The 24,951-nt window shown below is 47.7% G+C and overlaps 1 long non-coding RNA gene across 2 annotated transcripts in view; it reads right to left on the reverse strand.

Moving 5' to 3' along the window:
- The window catches only part of LOC142468511 (uncharacterized), a 47,202-nt gene extending 23,327 nt beyond the window's left edge, over nt 1–23,875 (reverse strand). The window contains exons 1-2 of one of the 2 annotated variants that reach the window (XR_012788677.1): nt 23,724–23,875; nt 13,112–13,162 (exon numbers count right to left, since the gene is read on the reverse strand). This is a non-coding gene — a long non-coding RNA (uncharacterized LOC142468511). Of the gene's footprint in view, nt 1–13,111; nt 13,163–23,482; nt 23,553–23,723 lie in introns of those variants that run through there. The other variant, XR_012788678.1, reaches the window with a different exon arrangement.
- Nucleotides 23,876–24,951: the final 1,076 nt, after the last annotated feature.

Consider the following 24,951-nt stretch of genomic DNA (forward strand, 5'->3'; position numbering starts at 1 on the left):
TAATTCCTTAAACATTTTACTTCCATTTTCTTTGTGTTGGTTCTGAGGGACTGCACCCCTTAAGTAATTAGGCTAAAAGGCCTAAATGTCTATCAAACCATCATCTTTACGGGTGCAAAGATCAGTAAATAGTAGTTAAAGGTCCCGTTTCTAGGTTTCTTACCCTTGAAATTTTACATGAAAAATGATTAACTATAATAAACATAATAAATTCGCCTTTGCAACAACATACAAAACAGCTTCTACTTCACCACCCAGGTTAGCCCGCCCACCCCCACTCTCTGGGTGCACCCCTACAATACACACACAATATGCGCACATTATATGCACACTATATGCACACAGTGTATGTGCACCCCTGCAATATGCACCCAGTGTATGTGCACACAATATGCACAATATATGCACAAAATATGCACACTGTGTATGTGCACCCATACAATATGCACACAATATGCACACAGTGTATGTGCACCCCTACAATACGCACACAATATGCACACAATATGCATAGTGTATGTGCACCCCTACAATTTGCACACAATATGCACACAATGTATGTGCACACAATATGCACACAATATGATGTATGTGCACACAATATGCACACACAGCATGAGGAATTGTTACAGGGTTTGTGTACTATGCCAATCTTGGAGCGAAATTGACACAAATTGCAACATTTTGGTGTTGCGACTCTTCGTGTCAATGTATCAAGGAGTTTGCGCCTGTTTTTGTGCCGTGTGAGTCAGCTTGTTTTAGAGGAGTTACATGACGCACATAATATAATGAGATGCATCAGGTTGTGAGTCTTTGCGTCACTTTTTCTCCTTTCAATCTGCATCAGAAAATCTGCCAGGTCTGAGATGACATTAACGTTCTTGCTTAAAACTCTGCGCCTTGTGTAAGAAACTTGAGCCACACGTTTGGTATGCCGTACACATGACACCCTTTCAGTGCATAGTTTGTGATGATATTCTCCTTCTTGTCACTTCACCGTTGTTTCCATAATTGCCGGAGTGCATCAGACCTTTAGGGGCCTATTCTATAAACTTCGATAACTAACTCATAGAAGATCTTGAGCAGTCCCTGAACGATTTGGCAAGGTTGCTATTCAGGAAGCTCCGATGACCTGCCAAACTCGTTCGGGAACGCATCTCCCCGAGCGGTCTCCCTCCTGCTCAAACACACCAAGCGGGATCTCCAAAACTCGTCTTTTATCAAATCACCCTAATATAGTAAGTCCGATGAGATCATCGAGGCTCTCACCTAGCGAGCTTATCACAGATCGCCAAGGGTTGCGAGATGGGATATGCGAGTAGGACAGAAAACAAATGTATTTTTATTGCATTGGATTGAAGCCGGGAGTCTCCGGAGCGGATACACATTAATATCAGCTCTGGAGACCCCCGGCTTCCATCCAATGCAATACAAATACAGTATCGACATTATTTATTCTTACACTTCCCGCACGGCAGGATGCGTGCGGGAAGCGTGGTGACGCGGCTAGTTGCGGCACACTGTGACGTCACTGTCACGTGACGCGCCCGGTTTCCCCGGCTTCCCCGACACCCCTGGAGTGTAAATTGAGGTAAGCGGGGGTGCGGGGAAGCAGAGGGGCAGAGCAGGAGCCGGGTTCTGGGTCGGGAAGGGGGACAAAATGCGCCCGGAGGGGGGGGGGTGCGTGGTGGAACCGCGGCGGCGCGCGGTCTTGACTGGCGTCAGCCGGAGTAGATCCTGGCATGCCGCCGGCATTAGTAAGAATAAAGTATGCCGCTACTGTACATTTACAGGCAGCTTCATTACCTTAGCATCTAACCGCTAAGGTAATGAAGGGCTTAAACACTAGTGCCCGGTTTATTGGGGGCAGTGGTGGTTGGTGAAGGTGATATTTGGCTCATGGTTGGTGTTTATGCCTACCGGGAGGGTAGCAGGAGGAATAAAACCCGGTAGGCATAAACACCTACCATGGGCCAAATACCACCTTCACCAACCACCACTACCCAATAAACATTAATACCCAATACTAGTCAATACACCCACTAATTACCAGTTTGGTAACCTATGCCCTCAATGGGAGCAAAGATAACCCCTAAGGCAATGAATGAGGATCTCCTCTAAACCCAACAATCCCCCACCCCCCAACACATACAGTACAGTAATGGGCAAAAGTACTATTATTCACATCTGGATAATAGCTCAGTTGCCTATTAAAATAAAACATTATCCAGCTAGTATAAAGTAAATTAAAGAAACACTTACCCCTGCCAAGATGAAGGTCCTCCTCATCTTCCTCCTCGTCTTCCTCCATGTCTTCCTCCCTGTCCTCTGTGGCAGCAACATAACAATAAAAAAACAAACTAATGGCCACTAACCCCTTAATCACCATAGCGGTTAGTAACCGCTATAGTAATTAAGGGGTTAAACCCCCTCCCCTGCTACCCACCCGGGATGCCTAACCATCCTCCCCAGGGGGCAACTACCCCCACCCTCTACCCATTGATTGGCACAGTGGTACACCATACCCATATAATTTGGGCATGGTTTGCTACTATGGCAGTCAATGAGCAACCTGAAGGAAAAAAAAACAAGCACCAAAAATACATAACAATTAAATAAAACCAAGCACCAAAAATACATAACAATTAAATAAAACCAAACAACAAAAATACATAACAATTAAATAAAAACGAGCATTTGCCAAAAATGCATTGCTTGTCACTGTCACTGTGTTTTACATTACGTTAAATGCAGCAGACTTTATTGATCCCGCTGACGCGTAGCAGCGGGATACACACAAAGCGCACTCGCAGGAAAATCTCCATTGAAATTAATGTGTGAAAAAGGGGGTGTGGCTTACAGAAAAAGGGGTGTGGGTAACATGCAAGCAGGGGCAATAACATCTGCGCCACCGGTAATAGTTATATAGTTAAACTTGGTGTTACCGCCACGACAGACTCCACATAGCGTTATTTCCCTCCCCTCTCTTTTTCTACTACTTAAAAGGACAGTATTGGACGATGATAATAACGCCATGTTATACTACAATAAAATGTTATAAGCCTTTGCTAATGAGATGTCATTCAGACATTGTATTTACATATATTTAGCTGTGAGAATAGCAATCTGAGCCCCTTCAGTCTACATCCTTGTCGCCCCAAAGGCAGACACCTGATGGGGTTCCCCAAGGGCTGCTCCTCTCTGCACAGAACAGCGTGCTAAGGGTTAATCTCTGTGTTTGCTTACTGCTGTGTTTAGTCTGCCCCACCCTCTGTAATGTTAATGCCCCACCCTCTGTAATGTTAATGCCCCACCCTCTGTAATGTTAATGCCCCACCCTCTGTAATGTTAATGCCCCACCCTCTGTAATGTTAATGCCCCACCCTCTGTAATGTTAATGCCCCACCCTCTGTAATGTTAATGCCCCACCCTCTGTAATGTTAATGCCCCACCCTCTGTAATGTTAATGCCCCACCCTCTGTAATGTTAAGGCCCCACCCTCTGTAATGTTAATGCCCCACCCTCTGTAATGTTAATGCCCCACCCTCTGTAATGTTAATGCCCCACCCTCTGTAATGTTAATGCCCCTGGAGAACAAAAGAACTCCGAAACCACAGCTGCATTCAATCTGAACCCCTTTAGTATACATCTACGTCGCCCCAAAGGGTGTGAGCCGTTTGCTGAGGTTCGGTGATGTTAAAGCTGCTCTATTTCAATCTGAAACTCACCAGCCCTTTTATCCCCTGTTCCGAGTTTTCCAACTCTATCTGTCCACGAAATGCCTGTGTGTGACTGCATAACCCTTTTCTTTTAATGTAACCATGTACAGTTATAACTCTGTGCCCAGGACATACTTGAAAACGAGAGAACTCTCAATGTATTACTTCCTGATAAAATATTTTACAAATAAATAACGTTATCTCAGGAAACGCCATGCTACGAGCCCGGACTTAACGCTTTGCGGATGTGAGCCTAAGTGTGTTTCAATATCTCTTTCTTTATTTAATAAGCTCGGTGCACAATACTCTTTTTAGGATCCCAGTTGAACCTATTGATTTATTATTTAATAATGCTGCAGGATTTATTGAGGGATTATCCTGTCTAGTAGTCAGGGATATACAATCTTCCTTTATATTAGCACAGAATTAAACTTGTGGATGATGTCGGGAGAATCACAGACAATTCACATTAATAATTGCTTGAAATATTCTTCAATTAGATAACTCCTTTTGATTAGTTTGTTCACGTTCTCCGTATACTGTATTTAAGATACTGGTTTTTAAAGCAGCAATGCCTTTCAAAAAGCTTTGTGACCTGAATTATTTATTTATAAAAATGTGTTACCAGGAAGTAATACAGTGAGAGTTACCTCTCGTTCTCACGCATTTCCTGGGCACAGAGTTATAACGTGTGTTACAGGAAGTAATACAGTGAGTTACCTCTCGTTCTCACGCATTTCCTGGGCACAGAGTTATAACGTGTGTTACAGGCAGTAATACAGTGAGAGTTACCGCTCGTTCTCACGCGTGTCCTGGGCACAGAGTTATAACGTGTTACAGGCAGTAATACAGTGAGAGTTACCGCTCGTTCTCACGCATGTCCTGGGCACAGAGATATAACGTGTGTTACAGGCAGTAATACAGTGAGAGTTACCTCTCGTTCTCACGCATGTCCTGGGCACAGAGTTATAACGTGTTACAGGCAGTAATACAGTGAGAGTTACCTCTCGTTCTCACGCATGTCCTGGGCACAGAGTTATAACGTGTTACAGGCAGTAATACACTGAGAGTTACCTCTCGTTCTCACGCATGTCCTGGGCACAGAGTTATAACGTGTGTTACAGGCAGTAATACAGTGAGAGTTACCTCTCGTTTTCACGCATGTCCTGGGCACAGAGTTATAACGTGTGTTACAGGCAGTAATACAGTGAGAGTTACCTCTCGTTCTCACGCATGTCCTGGGCACAGGGTTATAACATGTGTTACAGGCAGTAATACAGTGAGAGTTACCTCTCGTTCTCACGCATGTCCTGGGCACAGAGTTATAACGTGTGTTACAGGCAGTAATACAGTGAGAGTTACCTCTCGTTCTCACGCATGTTCTGGGCACAGAGTTATAACGTGTTACAGGCAGTAATACAGTGAGAGTTACCTCTCGTTCTCACGCATGTCCTGGGCACAGAGTTATAACGTGTGTTACAGGCAGTAATACAGTGAGAGTTACCTCTCGTTCTCACGCATGTCCTGGGCACAGAGTTATAACGTGTTACAGGCAGTAATACAGTGACAGTTACCTCTCGTTCCCACGCATGTCCTGGGCACTGAGTTATACAATACAAGCATTATGTTCATATTATGATGCAGGCATGTTCTGCAAGAATGGCCCTTTCTTTTTTTATCAAAAATTTATATATATATATATATATATATATATATATATATATATATATATATATATAAACAAATGACAGATTTTTTGTGTTCTGGGCTAGCGGCTCTCTTATTCCACCTCTGGAATCCAATTTTTCAAGAGTTGGTATTTTGTAGAATGGAAAATGACCATAATAACCATAATCAGGAGTCAAGAGAGTGGGGCCAGCAGTTTCAAGGAATTGTAACATTAATGTCAAGCAATTTATAAATAACAATAAATATTGTTTTGAATCAAGAAGCACAGATTTCAACAGCTATATTGGCTTTATTGGCGTTATGTTCCCACGTGTACATTTATGAGATTTAATCTCCCTTCTCAATGACATTACAGTGTATTATTTTGTGTGTCTCCATTTCCATGAGAAATAGGTTTTTGCCAAAAGGAAATGGACTTGGAATGGCCCAATAATGTTTACTGTTGCATATCATGCATATAAAAACTTAATATGTAACTGTTTCATTTCTTTCCGCAACAATTCTTCCAACTCATAACAATATTTTGTAAATACTATGGGGCCGATTCACTAAGCTCCGTTAAGTGGCTTTAAGTGCGCAAAATACCCTTTAAGATCGATAAGGGTGCAGTGAGATTCACTATGCAGTGATAACTGCGCTTTATCGCTCTTAAAAGGGCTTTTTTCAGCCCTCGCGCAAAATGCGCACGATCAGGCTATTGCACTGCTTTTTGCCAGTACAGGAGATTCACTAAACAGCGCTAAGTGAATCGGCCTTAAAAACGCGCCTAACAAACGCGCCAGCTGAAGGCAGGCGCAAAAGGAGCTGGACTTAGAAAATATTTCTTTGTTTACCTTTTTGCAGGCACACCATCCATACAACAGGCCCGCGAATGTCCCCGGCTGACCCCGCAGGGGTCCCCGGGTGATCCCCGAGGGACTACGGGGGTCCGCGGGTGTCCGCAAGCCTATAAATATAAATAATAAACAATACTATAAAAAAATACCCCCGCCCCCTAACACATACACTACAGTAATGGGCAAAATTACTATTATCCACATATGGATAATAATGCATTTGCCCATTAAATATACATTAATCACAATAAATACAATAAATACATTTTGTACTTACCCTTGTCCGGCACCCACGATGAAGGCCATCCTCATCTTCCTCACCGTCCATACACTGGGGTGCTGAAAAATATACACAAGAAGAAAAAGAGCCAAACTAATGTCCCCTAACCCCTTAATGACCTTAGCGTTTATTTGGATTTCTGTTATTTGGATTTCATATTTTGTATATGCATGATTAACCAATATACAAATAAATGGTTAAGGAATGCTGAAATACAAATCTCTCCCAATATCAAACTGCACCAAGCAAAATCAATATCTAAGAAATCCAAATGAAAACACTCAATTTGACAATGTGTACATGATACAATTCATCTGTGCATCATGTATACTATGCCAACCAATGCTCCAAATCAAATACACTATTCCAAACAAGATACAAATACAATCATTAAAGAAAAACAAAGCATCTCAACACAATTAAATTACCATCAATTAATCCAATCTCCAATCAATTACAATCCAAATCAATTACACACTTAAAATCCTAAACACAAACCATTGTGAAAAATAATCTATGTCAAAGTAACCATCACACTAAATCTAGCTTCCAAAAATAAGCCAATTAAATAATCTATAGCAAAAGCCTTTAAATAAACATTTGAAAAAATGAAATGTAGATTAGAAACACATTTTTACACAAAGCAGCAAATTGCAATTCCAAAAAACATCAAAACAAGGCAAGCAAACAAGTTTTTATTATACCTGTATGTATGTCCATCTATAGTTTACAGACATAAATACAGATGCAATAAAAGAGCATCAAAAACAATTGAATAACATTAAAAATCAACATACAATACAACCACTGACTTGTCCTGTACATATGTATATCCATAGTGACATACATACATTCAGGCCAAATAAATGGACATAAAAAAATGGACGTCATGAAAAAAAATTCCAAAAAACCTGCAAAATAAAAATAAAATACATTTATTTTGTTTACTTACCATTAGATGAACCACTCACCGAAATCAAGGGGAACCGGAAGCTCTCGAACAAGTTATCCAACAACAGGAACCAGGTAACCATAAATAAATAAACCCTTACAATCCACAAGTGGCTGCATCTTCTTTCTTCTATTTGTAATCCATAGTGGGGGTCTTCTCCGTCTTCTTCTGTCTTCTTCCGGGTCTTCTTATCTTCATCCGCCACGCCCTGATCTTCTTTCTTCCATAGGAAGATTCAAAATGAGATGACATAGGCTTTTATTGGCCTATGACGTCACATTTTCGTCATATGGTTCTCACGGTCCTGATTGGGCCGTGAAAACCATGTGCTTTGGCCGAAAATAAAAAAAATGATGACGTCATTTAAAGGCAATGACGCCAGCCAATCAGAATGGCTGTGCTTCAATTGCCTTTAAGATGACGTCATGAAAAGAAAGATGGCCGGCCTCACATGGTACGGTAGCCAATCAGAGCGTGGGAAATACATTCCAACTCTAATTGGCTCTAGTACCATGTGACAGGCTTTAAATGACGTCACATCCGTTCTCCCCAAAGCCTCTGTCACATGGTCTACTAGAGCCAATCAGAGTAGGGATGTAGTTCCCACGCTTTGAGAAGGGGGGGAGGAGTGGGGAGAAGCGGGGAGGAGTGGGGAGAAGGGGGGAGGAGTGGGGAGAAGGGGGGAGGAGTGGGGAGAAGGGGGGTGCTCTTGCGTCCACTTAATAGAACAGAATACAGGATTGAATAGTTGGGGAGATAATAGGGCTACTTCGGACTAGCTCGTCACACTGGAGATGATAAAGTGAATGGAACTAAACGTATCCTTTAATGAAGATAACTGATACATTGTGTCCAAAATAGGTATGGAGTGAATCCCTATCAGTAATGCAAACGGACTGACACACATAGAAAATACCCAGTAAGCGCGGGGCTCAGTAAGCGCGGGGCTCAGTAAGCGCGGGGCTCAGTAAACGCGGGCCCCCGTGCAGTCACACTGCGCTACATGTTTTGTCAGCGTTCTAAATACAGGAAAAACATAAATTTACAACTAGAAAACAAGCAATTTTTAGAGAACAGATTTATCCCTACAGTAATTAATACTTTATTACATTGGAACTTCATACTGTACGGCGGTTACAGCACCCGCCGGCGTGTTACGCTGGGATATTCGCTGATATTCTGCGCTATTGCTGCCGTACAATCTGCAATATTTCGCATTATCGGCGGGTGCAATAACCCTTGTTACATCTGTATATTGTGGATACATACAAAACAGACCATCTTATACTATATTAGTGAAAGCACTGTATGTTTGCCTGCCTGCCTGCCTGCCTGCCTGCCTGCCTGGATGTCCGGTGTCCCTAGGGGAAATCTCATTGGTCCCTTGGGCCGCCCCCGCACACCTCTCATTGGCCTGAGGCGGAGTGACGGGCCAAAGGGGACACACACACACACACACACCTCTCTGTCCTCTCCCCCCCCCCCATCACACACACCTCCCTCTCCACTCACCTCCCTCCACCTCCCGCTCCACTCACCTCCCTCCCGCTCAACTCCCTCCACCTCCCGCTCCATTCACCTCCCTCTCCATTCACCTCCCTCTCCATTCACCTCCCTCCCGCTCAACTCCCTCCCCGGCGCAGGGACAGGCAGTGGGCAGGGCAGCCTGCCGCTGCCTCCACTCAACTCCCGCTCCCTCCACCCACCTCCCGCTCCCTCCACTCACCTCCCCTCACCTCCCGCTCACCTCCCTGGCGCGGGGACAGGCATTGGCCAGGGCAGCCTACCGCTGCCACGCGGCACCTAACCTCCCTCCCGCTCAACTCCCTCCCCGGCGCGGGGACAGGCAGTGGGCAGGGCAGCCTGCCGCTGCCTCCACTCACCTCCCGCTGCCTCCACTCACCTCCCGCTCCCTCCACCCACCTCCCGCTCCCTCCACCCACCTCCCGCTCCCTCCACTCACCTCCCCTCACCTCCCCTCACCTCCCGCTCACCTCCCTGGCGCGGGGACAGGCATTGGCCAGGGCAGCCTACCGCTGCCACGCGGCACCTAAGATGGCGGCGGAAGGAAGGACCCCTTCCTCCCTCGCGGACTAACTAACATGGCGGCGGCCAGAAGGAGAGGTGAGTGTGTGTGAGTGTGTGTGAGTGTGTGTGAGTGTGTGAGTGTGTGTCTGTGTCTGTGTCTATGTGTGTGTGTGTCACAGCGTGACAGTGTGTGTGTGGGACACTCTGTGTGTGTCTGTGTGCGTGTGTGTGTGTGTCTGTTACACTGTGTCTCAGACACTGTAGAGTGGGGACCGGAGCTACACATGAGGGGTGGGGGGGGGGTCAGGAGCGGAGAAAGATACAGGGGGAGTGGAGAGGAGGGACCCGTCAATTTAAACCAAACCAACCCCCCTCCTGTCCACTGCCCCCCCCTCCTGTCCACTGCCCCCCCCTCCTGTCCACTGTCACCCCCCTCCTGTCCACTGTCACCCCCCTCCTGTCCACTCTCCCCCCCCTCCTGTCCACTCTCCCCCCCTCCTGGCCACTGTCACCCCCCCTCCTGTCCACTCTCCCCCCCCTGTCCACTCTCCCCCCCCTCCTGTCCACTGTCACCCCCCCCCTCCTGTCCACTCTCCCCCCCCCCCCGTCCACTCTCCCCCCCCTCCTGTCCACTCTAACCCCCCTCCTGTCCACTCTCCCCCCTGTCCACTCTCCCCCCCTCCTGTCCACTCTCCCTCCCTCCCATCCCCTCCAAATAGTCACCTATTGTTCCACCATTTATAAATAATACTACCTATTACGCATTTACATCCCGGGCAACGCCGGGTCTCTCAGCTAGTTATACAATAATTGTTTTGCTTTTTTTAAAGACCAGTTGTTTGCTTTGCCAAGAAATGTTCTTAAAATGTGATTTTACAATAAAAAATTGTTGTGGTATGTGGCTTCTTAACCTGCAACCATTTTGTAGAATTAAATAATTCTCTGAGGAGGCATATAACTTTTCCTGCTACAAGAAAAAACGGAAAGCATTGCAAATACAAGAAATTGGACAAGTTTCGCAAAAAGGATGTTTTCTTAATAATGGATGTAATATGTATTTTGGCAAATTAACCATTTACTTTTTAATTTCAGTTCTAAGATTGCAAAATAAAAAAAAGGGTTTTAGTTAAAGTGGTAATCTTCGTTCACCTGGAATCGGGCTTTAATCGTCTGTGGAAACATACGGAAATAACCCTTTTGCTGCATGTGGCACCAGGTCTATCAATTGCAAAATGCTAAACAAATGAAGGGGAATTAAAAAAATGGAGACTACTGCTTCAAAATGTAAAGGCACGGAAATGAACTTTATATCAACTGGTGCATGGGGAGAAACTGAGACAGGGAGTGGGAGCAAGATACAATGAAGTTTGAGATGTCAATCTTTGGATATAGCTACAAAAAGTCACAGATAGAGATCTGCGGTCGGTAGGGACCGTCCCATATCAGCGGCAGCATGTCAGAAAAGAAAGAAAACAAGCAAGTGGATAGGTGGAGGGAATGGCCCATATTTACCAAGTGATGCTCTTCCATAAGACACCTTCTAGAGCTGGAAGATATGCTGGGTTATTGGATCAGAACAATCGCCAAGAACATTCCTCTATTTATTATGCATCTGCCTCAAAGTTCCACTGCAGACAGTCCTCGGTTATCCGACACAATGCGTTACTCAAAATGGCGTTGGATAGCGAAACGTTGTAAAGCGAAACACTTTTTCCCATAGGAACACTGTTTAAATGAAAGGTTCCGTTCCTGAAGGCATTTTTAACACTAAAATACAGGCAGTCCTCGTTTTACAACGCTTCGTTTTACAACGAATGGCTTATCCAACGCTATGCAATGCATACCTATGTTCATTTTTACAACGCCAAAATGGCTTATCCAACGCTCTTACGACGCTTTGCAACGTTGTTTATGTGTATATATTTATATATACACACACACAAAGAACGTTGCAAAGTGTCGTAAGTGCGTATATATATATATATGATATTATACTATATAATATTATACTATACTATATAATATATTATTTATTATGTTATATTATATATATAATACAGTATATACACTATATAATTTATGTGTGTGCTGCATATCTTATTGCTTGCATTAAATATTTGGTGTATTTTAGTGTTAAAAATGCCTTCAGGAACGGAACCTTTCATTTAAACAGTGTTCCTATGGGAAAATGTGTTTCGCTTTACAACGTTTCACTATCCAACGCTATTTTGAGTAACACATTGTGTCAGATAACCGAGGACTGCCTGTACACCAAATATTTTATGCAGGCAATAATATATGCAACACACACATACATTATATAGTGTATATACTGTATTATATATATAACATAATAAATAATATATTATATAGTATAATATAATATTATATAGTATAATATAATATTATATAGTATAATATAATATTATATAGTATAATATAATATTATATAGTATAATATAATATTATATAGTATTATATATATATATATATATATATATATATATATATTTATATACGCACTTACGACGCTTTGCAACGTTGTTTGTGTGTGTGTGTATATATAAATATATACACATAAACAACGTTGCAAAGCGTCATAACAGCGTTGGATAAGCCGTTTTGGCGTTGTAAAAATTAACATAGGTATGCATTGCATAGCGTTGGATAAGCCATTCGTTGTAAAACGAGGACTGCCTGTACTTTGGAATAAAATAAAACATTTATTTAATTTGAGTTGCATCGTAGAATCACATCCAATAGTTTTCTTGTATGTCTACATAGCAGAATCCCAAATTTTGAAAACTCGAATAATACTTGCAACTTGCAAATGTTACAGCACAACCATCATTACTATACAAATAAGAATTAGTTATAATTTCCAGCATGGACCCTTTTCATTTTTTTCTCTTTTCTTTTTCATCCCTTTTTACTTTCCTGCACAATCCTCCATACTTCATACATTCGCTATATAATTATTCTGTATACACTTTTGATACTGTTTAATTTAATGTATATTCCTAAATGTTAATCATCACATATTTAGACTGCAGATATTGTATTGTAACACCCATTCTATCTACACTTATTTTAAATAAAATACTAGTTACAACAAAAAGAGAAACAGTCTTTAAACACAGCTAGTCACCGCACACAACAGAATATAGTTGAAATGAACATCTGATTGCAGAGAGTTGAGATAAAGGTGCTTGTGTGTTTCACCGAAACATTGGGTTATTAACCTTTTGTCTCAACGATCCGTAATAAAATGTTAATTTCAATTATATCCTGTTGTGTGCATCTAAACTGTGTTTATGGATGATCTGATGGGCAGTGCGGGAGGGTCTGTTCCCCAATCCCCAGTCATATTTGGACAACCAAGATTCATCCTATACCACCTGTATAATACGTACTGATGTCAGAACCATTTTCTCACTACTTATAGAGTGAAATAGTCTGGCTAAGTGGTCACTTTGCTGAGATAATCTGCAGAAACCATGACAGCAACATTGAAAACTTCTTCCCTATTCCAAAAATGTGCTCAGAACTAAACACAACATGTAATAGTTATAACAAACTGCTTTTATTTATCTGGTTGATTACTTACAATTTTCAGTGGAATGACAAACTGTAAACTTTTTTCAATCTTTTGGTTGACCTGACATAACAAATGTAAAATATTAATAACTACAGATAAAACAATAGGGATTATGGACAATATATTTGCAAAAAATAAAAACAGAATGTATTTTCTAAAGTCTCTTCTCTTTGTGATACTGGCCTATTGTCAAGAAAAAGTTTAAATGTATTTGTTTCTATATTTATTTATTTAATAAGTGATTAAATAAACCTCTAATTTTAGTTATGGGGCAATTTTTGGATGTATGGTCTTTTGCAATACAAGTAAGATTTAAAGTAACTAAACTGTAGTTTAGTGAGTGATACTGTGTGTACTTAGCACTACTGTAGACTGAACACTTTTTTAATACATTGACACTAGTGACATCTAGAGATCAAAGCCCAAAACTGCAACTTATTGTGTCTCATAATTAGCATCATTATCGTCATCATCTTCTTCTACATTTATGTATAAGATGCCAACATATACCCCAACACGGGCACCACATGAGCATGGTATACCCCAACACGGGCGCCACCTGAGCATGGTATACCCCAACACAGGCGCCCCCTGAGCATGGTATACCCCAACACAGGCGCCACCTGAGCATGGTATACCCCAACACAGGCATCACATGAGCATGGTATACACCAACACAGGCACCATCTGAGCATGGTATACCCCAACACAGGCACCACATGAGCATGGTACACCCCAACACAGGCACCATCTGAGCATGGTATACCCCAACACGGGCACCACATGAGCATGGTATACCCAAACACAGGCACCATCTGAGCATGGTATACCCCAACACAGGCACCACATGAGCATGGTATACCCCAACACAGGCACCATCTGAGCATGATATACCCCAACACGGGCACCACATGAGCATGGTATACCCAAACACAGGACACCATCTGAGTATGGAATACCCCAACACAGGACACCATCTGAGCATGGTATACCCCAACACGGGCACCATCTGAGCATGGTATACCCCAACACGGGCACCACATGAGCATGGTATCCCCCAACACAGGACACCATCTGAGCATGGAATACCCCAACACAGGACACCATCTGAGCATGGTATACCCCAACACGGGCACCACATGAGCATGGTATACCCAAACACAGGACACCATCTGAGCATGGAATACCCCAACACAGGACACCATCTGAGCATGGAATACCCCAACACAGGACACCATCTGAGCATCGAATACCCAAACACAGGACACCATCTGAGCATGGTATACCCCAATACAGGACACCATCTGAGCATGGTATACCCCAACACAGGACACCATCTGAGCATGGTATACGGTCGCCACCTGAGCATGGTGTACCCTAACACAGGACACCATCTGAGCATGGTATACCCCAACACGGGCACCACATGAGCATGGTATACCCCAACACGGGAACCATCTGAGCATGGTATACCCCAACACGGGCACCATCTGAGCATGGTATACCCCAACACAGGCGCCACCTGAGCATGGTATACCCCAACACGGGCACCATCTGAGCATGGTATACCCAAACACGGGCACCATCTGAGCATGGTATACCCCAACACGGGCACCATCTGAGCATGGTATACCCCAACACAGGCACCACATGAGCATGGTATACCCCAACACAGGCACCATCTGAGCATGGTATACCCCAACACGGGCACCACATGAGCATGGTATACCCTAACACGGGCACCATCTGAGCATGGTATACCCCAACACGGGCACCATCTGAGCATGGTATACCCCAACACGGACACCATCTGAGCATGGTATACCCCAACACGGGCACCATCTGAGCATGGAATACGGTCGCCACCTGAGCATGGTGTACCCTAACACAGGACACCATCTGAGCATGGTATATCCCAACACAGATGCCATATGAGCATGGTATACCCCAACACAGATGCCATATGAGCATGGTATACCTGTATACAGGACACCATCTGAGCGTGGTATAGGCCACCAAAGGACACCATCTGAGCGTGGTATTTGACTTGGTTCCCGGCCATCCCTAAAGAGTTCCTTGCAATTTTCAGGTCATTTTTGTACCAAATACAGAAATATTTACAATGCATCTGATCTCGGACGCGCTATTAGAGAGGGTTGGGGTTCCTTACAATGCATCTGATCTCAGACACGCTATTAGAGAGGGTGGGGTTCATTACAATGCATCTGATCCCGGACGCGCTATTAGAGAGGGTTGGGGTTCCTTACAATGCATCTGATATCAGACGCGCTATTAGAGAGGGTTGGGGTTCCTTACAATGCATCTGATCTCAGACGCTGCAGAAGGAGGCAGGCGGCACGAAGGAGGAGCGTGGGACCAGGTAAGTGCCAAAGGGCGGCATTTTTGTAAATCCGCCACTGCCCACAACTTAAGGTCCCCTTTCCTCTGACAGGGGCTATCTTAAAGGGCATGTTCCTAGCTGAAAGCAACAAGCGGTTACAGGACACATCTTGATACACATGACAAAACATCCAAAGATTTTTTACAGGACTCACAGTGAAGACACCATCATCTCCTATCAATGACAAGGCTTGCCACGGGATAGAAAGGGGCAAACTCTGACGCCCAGGAGTGGCCGTTCTGACTGTTTTTGGTCTTCAAATCCCCAGTAAAGTCAATGGGGATTTTAAGCCGAAAATAGATAAAATGGCCACTTCGGACGCCATGGAACTGCCCCCGAAAGCAGGCTCTGCCACATTTGGCTGGTGGAGATGAAAATGGCTGCACGTTATTTGCTGTGTCAGTGCGGGGATAAAGGAGTTTCCAAGCTCCTAAGGAGACACTGTAACATGCAATTTACCATATACAGGATCATATCACCAATAAAGTGTGTGTATTCCCTATATTTATATAAATAAACCGCAGGAGTGGGGTTCAGTCCCTTATCCGTATCAGAGAAATCAGCCATTTCCCGCTAACCATCTGAAGGTTCCGAACTCCAACCAGGAATGGGGCGAGCTGAATGTAACCCTTTCAGTACCAGAGGGCCCGCCGCGGGGCACCCGCCATCATGTGACCCATCAGATCGCGGCCTGAGCTCCAGTGAAGGAAGACAACGCACTGCGTAGCTACTGCATCACTGGACACCCAGGGGGCGCCAGGCCCCACGGGCACGCAAAGCGTAATACACACTGTACAGGACATAAACACAGGCACAGGGCCTGCTCATAGGGATAGCTGGAGGGTAAGGGACGGGCGAATGTTTTGTAAGCCCACGTTTTAACCCCTTTCCTGCCAGATGAGCCAGCAATACATTTCAAAGCAAAAGGGTTAATGGTTGTAGCATTTTTTCGCATATAAACATGTACAAAGGTACACACATGTGAACTCATATACTGACACACAGACCCACACTTGTGTACTCATATACTGACACACAGACCCACACTTGTGTACTCATATACTGTCACATAGACCCACACATGTGTACTCATATACTGACACACAGACCCACACATGTGAACTCATACATACTGACACACAGACCCACACTTGTGTACTCATATACTGACACACAGACCCACACATGTGTACTCATACTGACACACAGACCCACACATGTGTACTCATACTGACACACAGACCCACACATGTGAACTCATATACTGACACACAGACCCACACTTGTGTACTCATATACTGACACACAGACCCACACATGTGTACTCATACTGACACACAGACCCACACATGTGTACTCATACTGACACACAGACCCACACTTGTGTACTCATACATACTGATTACACATGGAAACATAGCATACCTCCTGCTGCAGCCAGTCTGTCCATATTTCTGTCTATTGTACAATGTCAGACCCCATTTGCTGATTGTCTTTCTGTTATATTTAGGACTAGCTGAGAGCCCCGGCGTTGCCCGGGATGTTTGTGGTGTGGGGGTGGCATTTGGGTGGGGAGTGGTCCACGCGGCCCATGGCAGTGTGCGGTGGTACTGCTGCTGTGGCTGTACTGATGGTGATTGTATCGGTGTGCTGATTTGGGAGGGTTTGTTGCTGATGTGGGGGTGCGGATGTGGGTGTGCCGATGGGGAGGTGCGAAGGTGCCAATGTGTGGGTGCTGATGGTGTTGATGGGGGCTGGGAATGGTGGGGAGCCGAGAATGCCAGTGTGCTGGGGGGGGGGGGGGGCATGGGATACCGGTGTGCTGATGTGGTGGTGCTGGGGATAGTGTATGTGTGTGTATACGTGTGTGTGTGTATATATACACACGTGTGTGTATACATGTGTGTATACATGTGTGTGTGTGTGTGTATACATGTTTGTTTGTATACATTGTGTATGTGTACGTGTGTGTGTATACACGTGTGTGTGTGTATACACGTGTGTGTGTGTGTATACACGTGTGTGTGTGTGTATACACGTGTGTGTGTGTGTATACACGTGTGTGTGTGTGTATACACGTGTGTGTGTATACACGTGTGTGTGTATACACGTGTGTGTGTATACACGTGTGTGTGTGTGTATACACGTGTGTGTGTGTGTGTATACACGTGTGTGTGTGTATACACGTGTGTGTGTGTGTATACACGTGTGTGTGTGTGTATATACACGTGTGTGTGTGTGTGTGTATACACGTGTGTGTGTGTGTATACACGTGTGTGTGTATACACGTGTGTGTGTGTATACACGTGTGTGTGTGTGTGTGTGTACACGTGTGTGTGTATGTGTACACGTGTGTGTGTGTACACGTGTGTGTGTGTACACGTGTGTGTGTGTGTGTACACGTGTGTGTGTGTGTACACGTGTGTGTGTACACGTGTGTGTGTGTACACGTGTGTGTGTGTGTACACGTGTGTGTGTGTGTGTGTGTGTGTGTACACGTGTGTGTGTGTGTGTGGTCACGTGTGTGTGTGTGTACACGTGTGTGTGTGTACACGTGTGTGTGTGTACACGTGTGTGTGTGTGTGTACACGTGTGTGTGTGTGTGTGTACACGTGTGTGTGTGTGTGTGTGTACACGTGTGTGTGTGTGTACACGTGTGTGTATGTGTGTACACGTGTGTGTGTGTGTGTGTACACGTGTGTGTGTGTGTGTACACGTGTGTGTGTGTGTGTACACGTGTGTGTGTGTACACATGTGTGTGTGTGTGTACACGTGTGTATGTGTGTGTGTGTATGTGTGTATGTGTGTATGTGTGTACACGTGTGTGTGTGTGTGTACACGTGTGTGTGTGTGTGTGTGTACACGTGTGTGTGTGTGTGTGTACACGTGTGTGTGTGTACACGTGTGTGTGTGTGTGTACACGTGTGTGTGTGTGTGTGTGTGTACACGTGTGTGTGTGTGTGTGTACACGTGTGTGTGTGTGTGTACACGTGTGTGTGTGTGTGTACACGTGTGTGTGTGTGTGTGTGTGTACACGTGTGTGTGTGTGTGTGTGTGTGTACACGTGTGTGTGTACACGTGTGTGTGTGTACACGTGTGTGTGTGTGTACACGTGTGTGTGTGTGTACACGTGTGTGTGTGTACACGTGTGTGTGTGTACACGTGTGTGTGTGTGTACACGTGTGTGTGTGTGTACACGTGTGTGTGTGTGTACACGTGTGTGTGTGTGTACACGTGTGTGTGTGTGTACACGTGTGTGTGTACACGTGTGTGTGTGTGTGTACACGTGTGTGTGTGTGTGTACATGTGTGTGTGTGTGTGTGTGTGTGTACACGTGTGTGTGTGTGTGTGTACACGTGTGTGTGTGTGTGTACACGTGTGTGTGTACACGTGTGTGTGTGTACACGTGTGTGTGTGTGTACACGTGTGTGTGTGTGTGTACACGTGTGTGTGTGTACACGTTTGTGTGTGTGTGTACACGTGTGTGTGTGTGTACACGTGTGTGTGTGTGTGTACACGTGTGTGTGTGTGTGTGTACACGTGTGTGTGTGTGTACACGTGTGTGTGTGTGTACACACGTGTGTGTGTGTACACGTGTGTGTGTGTACACGTGTGTGTGTGTGTGTGTGTACACGTGTGTGTGTGTGTACACGTGTGTGTGTGTGTACACGTGTGTGTGTGTGTACACGTGTGTGTGTGTGTGTACACGTGTGTGTGTGTGTACACGTGTGTGTGTGTGTACACGTGTGTGTGTGTGTACACGTGTGTGTGTGTGTGTACACGTGTGTGTGTGTGTACACGTGTGTGTGTGTGTACACGTGTGTGTGTGTGTGTGTACACGTGTGTGTGTGTGTACACGTGTGTGTGTGTGTACACGTGTGTGTGTGTGTGTGTGTACACGTGTGTGTACACGTGTGTGTGTGTGTGTACACGTGTGTGTGTGTGTGTGTGTACACGTGTGTGTGTGTGTACACGTGCGTGTGTGTCTACGTATACGTGTGTGTACGTGTCTGCGTGTGTGTGTACGTGTCTGCGTGTGTGTACGTGTGCCTGCGTGTCTACGTGTGCCTGCGTGTCTACGTGTGCCTGCGTGTCTACGTGTGCCTGCGTGTCTACGTGTGCCTGCGTGTCTACGTGTCTACGTGTGCCTGCGTGTGTATGTGTACGTGTGTGTGTCTACGCGTGTGTGTCTACGCGTGTGTGTCTACGCGTGTGTGTATACATGTGCCTACGTGTGTGTGTATATACGTGTGTGTGTACGTGTGTATACGTGTGTGTACGTGTGTGTACGTGTGTGTACGTGTGTGTACGTGTGTGTACGTGTAGGGCAGGGAGGGTGGGGGCGAAGGGCAGGGAGGGTGGGGGCGAAGGGCAGGGAGGGTGGGGGCAAAGGGCAGGGAGCGAAGGGCAGGGAGGGTGGGAGCGAAGGGCAGGGAGGGTGGGGGCGAAGGGCGGGAGCGAAGGGCAGGGGTGAAGGGCAGGGACGGGCGGGGTGAAGGGCAGGGCCGGGGGGGGTGGCGAAGGGCAGGGCCGGGGGCGAAGGCAGGGCCGGGGGGGGGGTGAAGGGCAGGGCCGGGGGGGGGGGGTGAAGGGCAGGGCCGGGGGGGGGGTGAAGGGCAGGGCCGGGGGGGGGGTGAAGGGCAGGGCCGGAGGGGGGGGGGTGAAGGGCAGGGCCGGGGGGGGGGTGAAGGGCAGGGACGGGGGGGGGGGGTTGAAGGGCAGGGCCGGGGGGGGGGGTGAAGGGCAGGGCCGGGGGGGTGAAGGGCCGGGGGGGGGGGGGTGAAGGGCAGGGCCGGGGGGGGGGGTGAAGGGCAGGGCCGGGGGGGGGGGCAGGGCCGGGGGGGGTGAAGGACAGGGCCGGGGGGGGGGGGGTGAAGGGCAGGGCCGGGGGGGGGGGGTGAAGGGCCGGGGGGGGGGTGAAGGGCCGGGGGGGGGGGGTGAAGGGCAGGGGGGGGGGGGTGAAGGGCCAGGGCGGGTGAAGGGCCAGGGGGGGGTGAAGGGCCAGGGCGGGGGGGGGTGAAGCGCCGGCCCGGGTGAAGCGCCGGGCCGGGTGAAGCGCCAGGCCGGGTGGGGTGAAGTGCCGGGTGGGGTGAAGGGCCGGGGGTGAAAGATCTCTTCCCGTGCGGTTACTTACCTCGCACCGGGCCGCGCTCCTCCTCGGGTTCCTCGGCGGTTCCCCCCGGCGATGCGGAGCTGAGACGCTCAGGTGAGGGGGTGTGTGGGCTGCGGCCCGTGCAGCTCCCGACAGAGACAGCTAGGCCTGAGAGCCGGAGCAGCGCGCGCGGGGATGGGGAGCTGGGGGCGCGGCCTTTAGGCCTGAAGGTGAGAGCAGCGACAGCGTGCTCTGGGGGGGGGGAGAACCGGGAGAGCGGGTGAGCACCGGGAGAGAGGGTGCTCTGGGGGGGGGGGGGGAGAGGGTGCTCTGGGGGGGGGGGGGGAGGGAGGGTGCTCTGGGGGGGGGGGAGGGAGGGTGCTCTGGGGGGGGGAGGGGGGGAGCACCGGGGGAGCGGGTGAGCACCGAGAGAGAGGGTGCTCTGGGAGAGCGGGTGATGTTGAGGTCCCGCGGAGTGGTGATAGGGGGTAGTTCCGTTGTTGCGGGCCAGCGGCCAGGAAAGGGGGGGGGGCGGACAGAGGGTGAGGAGGGGGGTGAGGGGCTCCGGAGCAGCATCGTGCGGTGGATGTTCGGGTGAGTGGGGGGGGGGTGAGGGGCTCCGGAGCAGCATCGTGCGGTGGATGGTGGGGGGGGGGTGAGGGGCTCCGGAGGAGCATCGTGCGGTGGATGTATGGGTGAGGGGGGTGGGGTAGTTTTGGGTGTGCTCCGGGGATGTTCGGGTGAGGGGGGGTGGGTGTGATGGAGCATCGTGCGTTGTATGTTCAGCAGCGTGCGTTTGCTGTTGGTGTGAGTGGGGGGGGGTGATGGAGCATCGTGCGTTGTATGTTTGGGTGAGGGGGGTTGGTGATGGGCTGCAGTAGCGGGAGAGCTGTGGCGTGCGTTTGTAGTGTGCATGAGGTTGGGGGGGGGTGATGGTGGAGGGGGGTTCATGAGGTTGAGGGGGGTGGTGGTGGAGGGGGGTGCATGAGGTTGGGGGGGTGGTGGTGGAGGGGGGTGTTTGTAAGAGGCAGTGCGGTGAGTGTTAGGTGCTTAGAAGCATTCCCAAAGGTCACTGAGGGGTGGGACAATGTGGCAGTGGTGTTGGCCAAAGGCCAATGAGTCAGTGAGGGGTGGGACAGTGGGGTGAGGGGTGGGACAGTGTGGCAGTGGTGTTGGCCAAAGGCCAATGAGAGTCAGTGAGGGGTGGGACAGTGGGGTGAGGGGTGGGACAGTGTGGCAGTGGTGTTGGCCGAAGGCCAATGAGAGTCAGTGAGGGGTGGGACAGTGTGGTGAGGGGTGGGACAGTGTTGAGGTGGAGTGACAGGCCAAAGGTGCAATGCGATTGGCCCTAGGGACACATGGCATGCAGACAAACATACAGACATTTCAGAAATATATAGTAGATATACACACCACACATACATATATACACACCACACATTATATATATATATAAAGCAGAAAGTAGCCGTGTTAGTCCAGTTGCGATAGTGCAGAATAAATGAGTTCTTCAGTATTAGGTGATACCTTTTTTTTTTGTTAGTCCAATAAAAAAGGTATCACCTAATACTGAAGAACTTATATATATATATATATATATACACATATATATATATATATACACACCACACATACACACACATATATACATATACACACACACACACACACCACACATATATACACACACCACACATATATACACACACACACACCCTGCAGCCTGTTTTTCACACACACACACACACACACACACACACACACACACACACACACACACACACACACACACACACACACACCCCCTGCAGCCCGTTTTTCACACACACACACACACACACACGCAACACACACACCCCCTGCAGCCCGTTTTTCACACACACCCTGCAGCCCGTTTTTCACACACACACACACACACACACACACACACACACACACATACACCCCCTGCAGCCCGTTTTTCACACACACACACACACACACACACACACACACACACACACAACACACACACACCCTGCAGCCCGTTTTTCACACACCCCCTGCAGCCCGTTTTTCTCACACACACACACACCACACATATATACATATATACACACACACACCACACATATATACATATACACACACACACCCTGCAGCCCGTTTTACACACACACACACACACACACACACACACACACACACACACACACACACACACACACACACACACACACACACACACACACAGACACACACACACACACACACACACACACATACACCCCCTGCAGCCCGTTTTTCACACACACACACACACACACACACACACACACACACACACAACACACACACACCCTGCAGCCCGTTTTTCACACACCCCCTGCAGCCCGTTTTTCTCACACACACACACACCACACATATATACATATATACACACACACACCACACATATATACATATACACACACACACCCTGCAGCCCGTTTTACACACACACACACACACACACACACACACACACACACACACACACACACACACACACACACACACACACACACACACACACACAGACACACACACACACACACACACACACACATACACCCCCTGCAGCCCGTTTTTCACACACACACACACACACACACACACACACACACACACACAACACACACACACCCTGCAGCCCGTTTTTCACACACCCCCTGCAGCCCGTTTTTCTCACACACACACACACCACACATATATACATATATACACACACACACCACACATATATACATATACACACACACACCCTGCAGCCCGTTTTACACACACACACACACACACACACACACACACACACACACACACACACACACACACACACACACACACACACACACACACACAGACACACCTTGGTGCTGTCTGTGGCTCTGCTTGGTGCTGTCTGTGGCTCTGCAGTTGCAATGCCGGGCAGGCTGCAGCCCCATTGGATGGGAGCGGTCACGTGACCGCTCCTCTGCTTCCCCTCAGAGGTTTGTTTTGTTTTTTTTTTTTAAATGAGCTAGCAGCCCTTGTTTCCCGCTGCTGGCGGCCCTGATCGCGGCGCCCCTCTAGCCAAGCCGCGGCACACAGTTTGGGAAACACTGCTGTACCTGATTCGGCAGTCTGTGGTAGCAGACGTGAAGGTTTTCATAGCTGTGAAGCGTGGCCCCAGAGCAGGTTGAGGATTAGGTGTTGCAAAAGCAAAGCGTGAGGGGTGGGACGGTGTGGAAGTATTAGGGCATTGGTGTTGGACGCAGGCCAATGAGAGGTGTGCGGGGGCGGGCATTGGACGCAGGCCAATGAGAGGTGTGCGGGGGCGGGCATTGGACGCAGGCCAATGAGAGTCAGTGAGGGGTGGGACGCAGGCCAATGAGAGGTGTGCGGGGGCGGGCATTGGACGCAGGCCAATGAGAGTCAGTGAGGGGTGGGACGCAGGCCAATGAGAGGTGTGCGGGGGCGGGCATTGGACGCAGGCCAATGAGAGTCAGTGAGGGGTGGGACGCAGGCCAATGAGAGGTGTGCGGGGGCGGGCATTGGACGCAGGCCAATGAGAGTCAGTGAGGGGTGGGACAGTGTGGCATTGGTGTTGGACGTAGGCCAATGAGAGGTGTGCGGGGGCGGGCATGGCCTGAGCAGGAGTGACAGGCCCAAGGTCCAATGCGATTGACCCTTGGGACGCAGACATACAGTGATTTCACAAATATATAGTAGATATAAAGATATAAGTCCATCCCACGCATGTCTGCAGGGGGGCAATAGGTAAGGAACATACGAGATAAGCACAGTACCTGCTACATAGACTAACAGGTCCAGCTGTAGAATATGACATGTTGGCCCATACTGTACACGGGCTCAACTCCACTCCTCAAGCCCCCATACCCTCCCCCCTTCCAACAGGTCTGGTTTTCAGGATATCCCAGCTTCAGCACAGGAGGTTCAATCTGATTGAGCCACTTATGCTGAAGCAGGGACTGATTCGCCACTTGTGCTGAAGTAGGGATATCCTGAAAACCTGACCTGTGGGGGGGCTTAAGGACTGGAGTTGACCCCCCTTGATTTATGAGACCTCACAGGTCCCTTCTTCACTGTATACAGATGTACAGGCGTTAGTGCTATAACGCGTTCATCTCGCCCCATTTCCGCACGCGCCTAAACACAATGGCGTGTGTGCCCGATGGCGCGATGCGTGCGTCATGTATATGTGAAGCGCTATGTACATAAAGACATACCATACAATACAAACACGTCTGCATGTGACTTGGGAGGGCACATTCGCCTATAGTAGAAGAACTACGGTACAAGTTTCCTACCAGCCACTGCACGTTTTATAGAAGGAAT

This window comes from Ascaphus truei, chromosome 17 (genome assembly GCF_040206685.1).
Source record: "Ascaphus truei isolate aAscTru1 chromosome 17, aAscTru1.hap1, whole genome shotgun sequence".
Classification (NCBI taxonomy): Eukaryota; Metazoa; Chordata; class Amphibia; order Anura; family Ascaphidae; genus Ascaphus; species Ascaphus truei.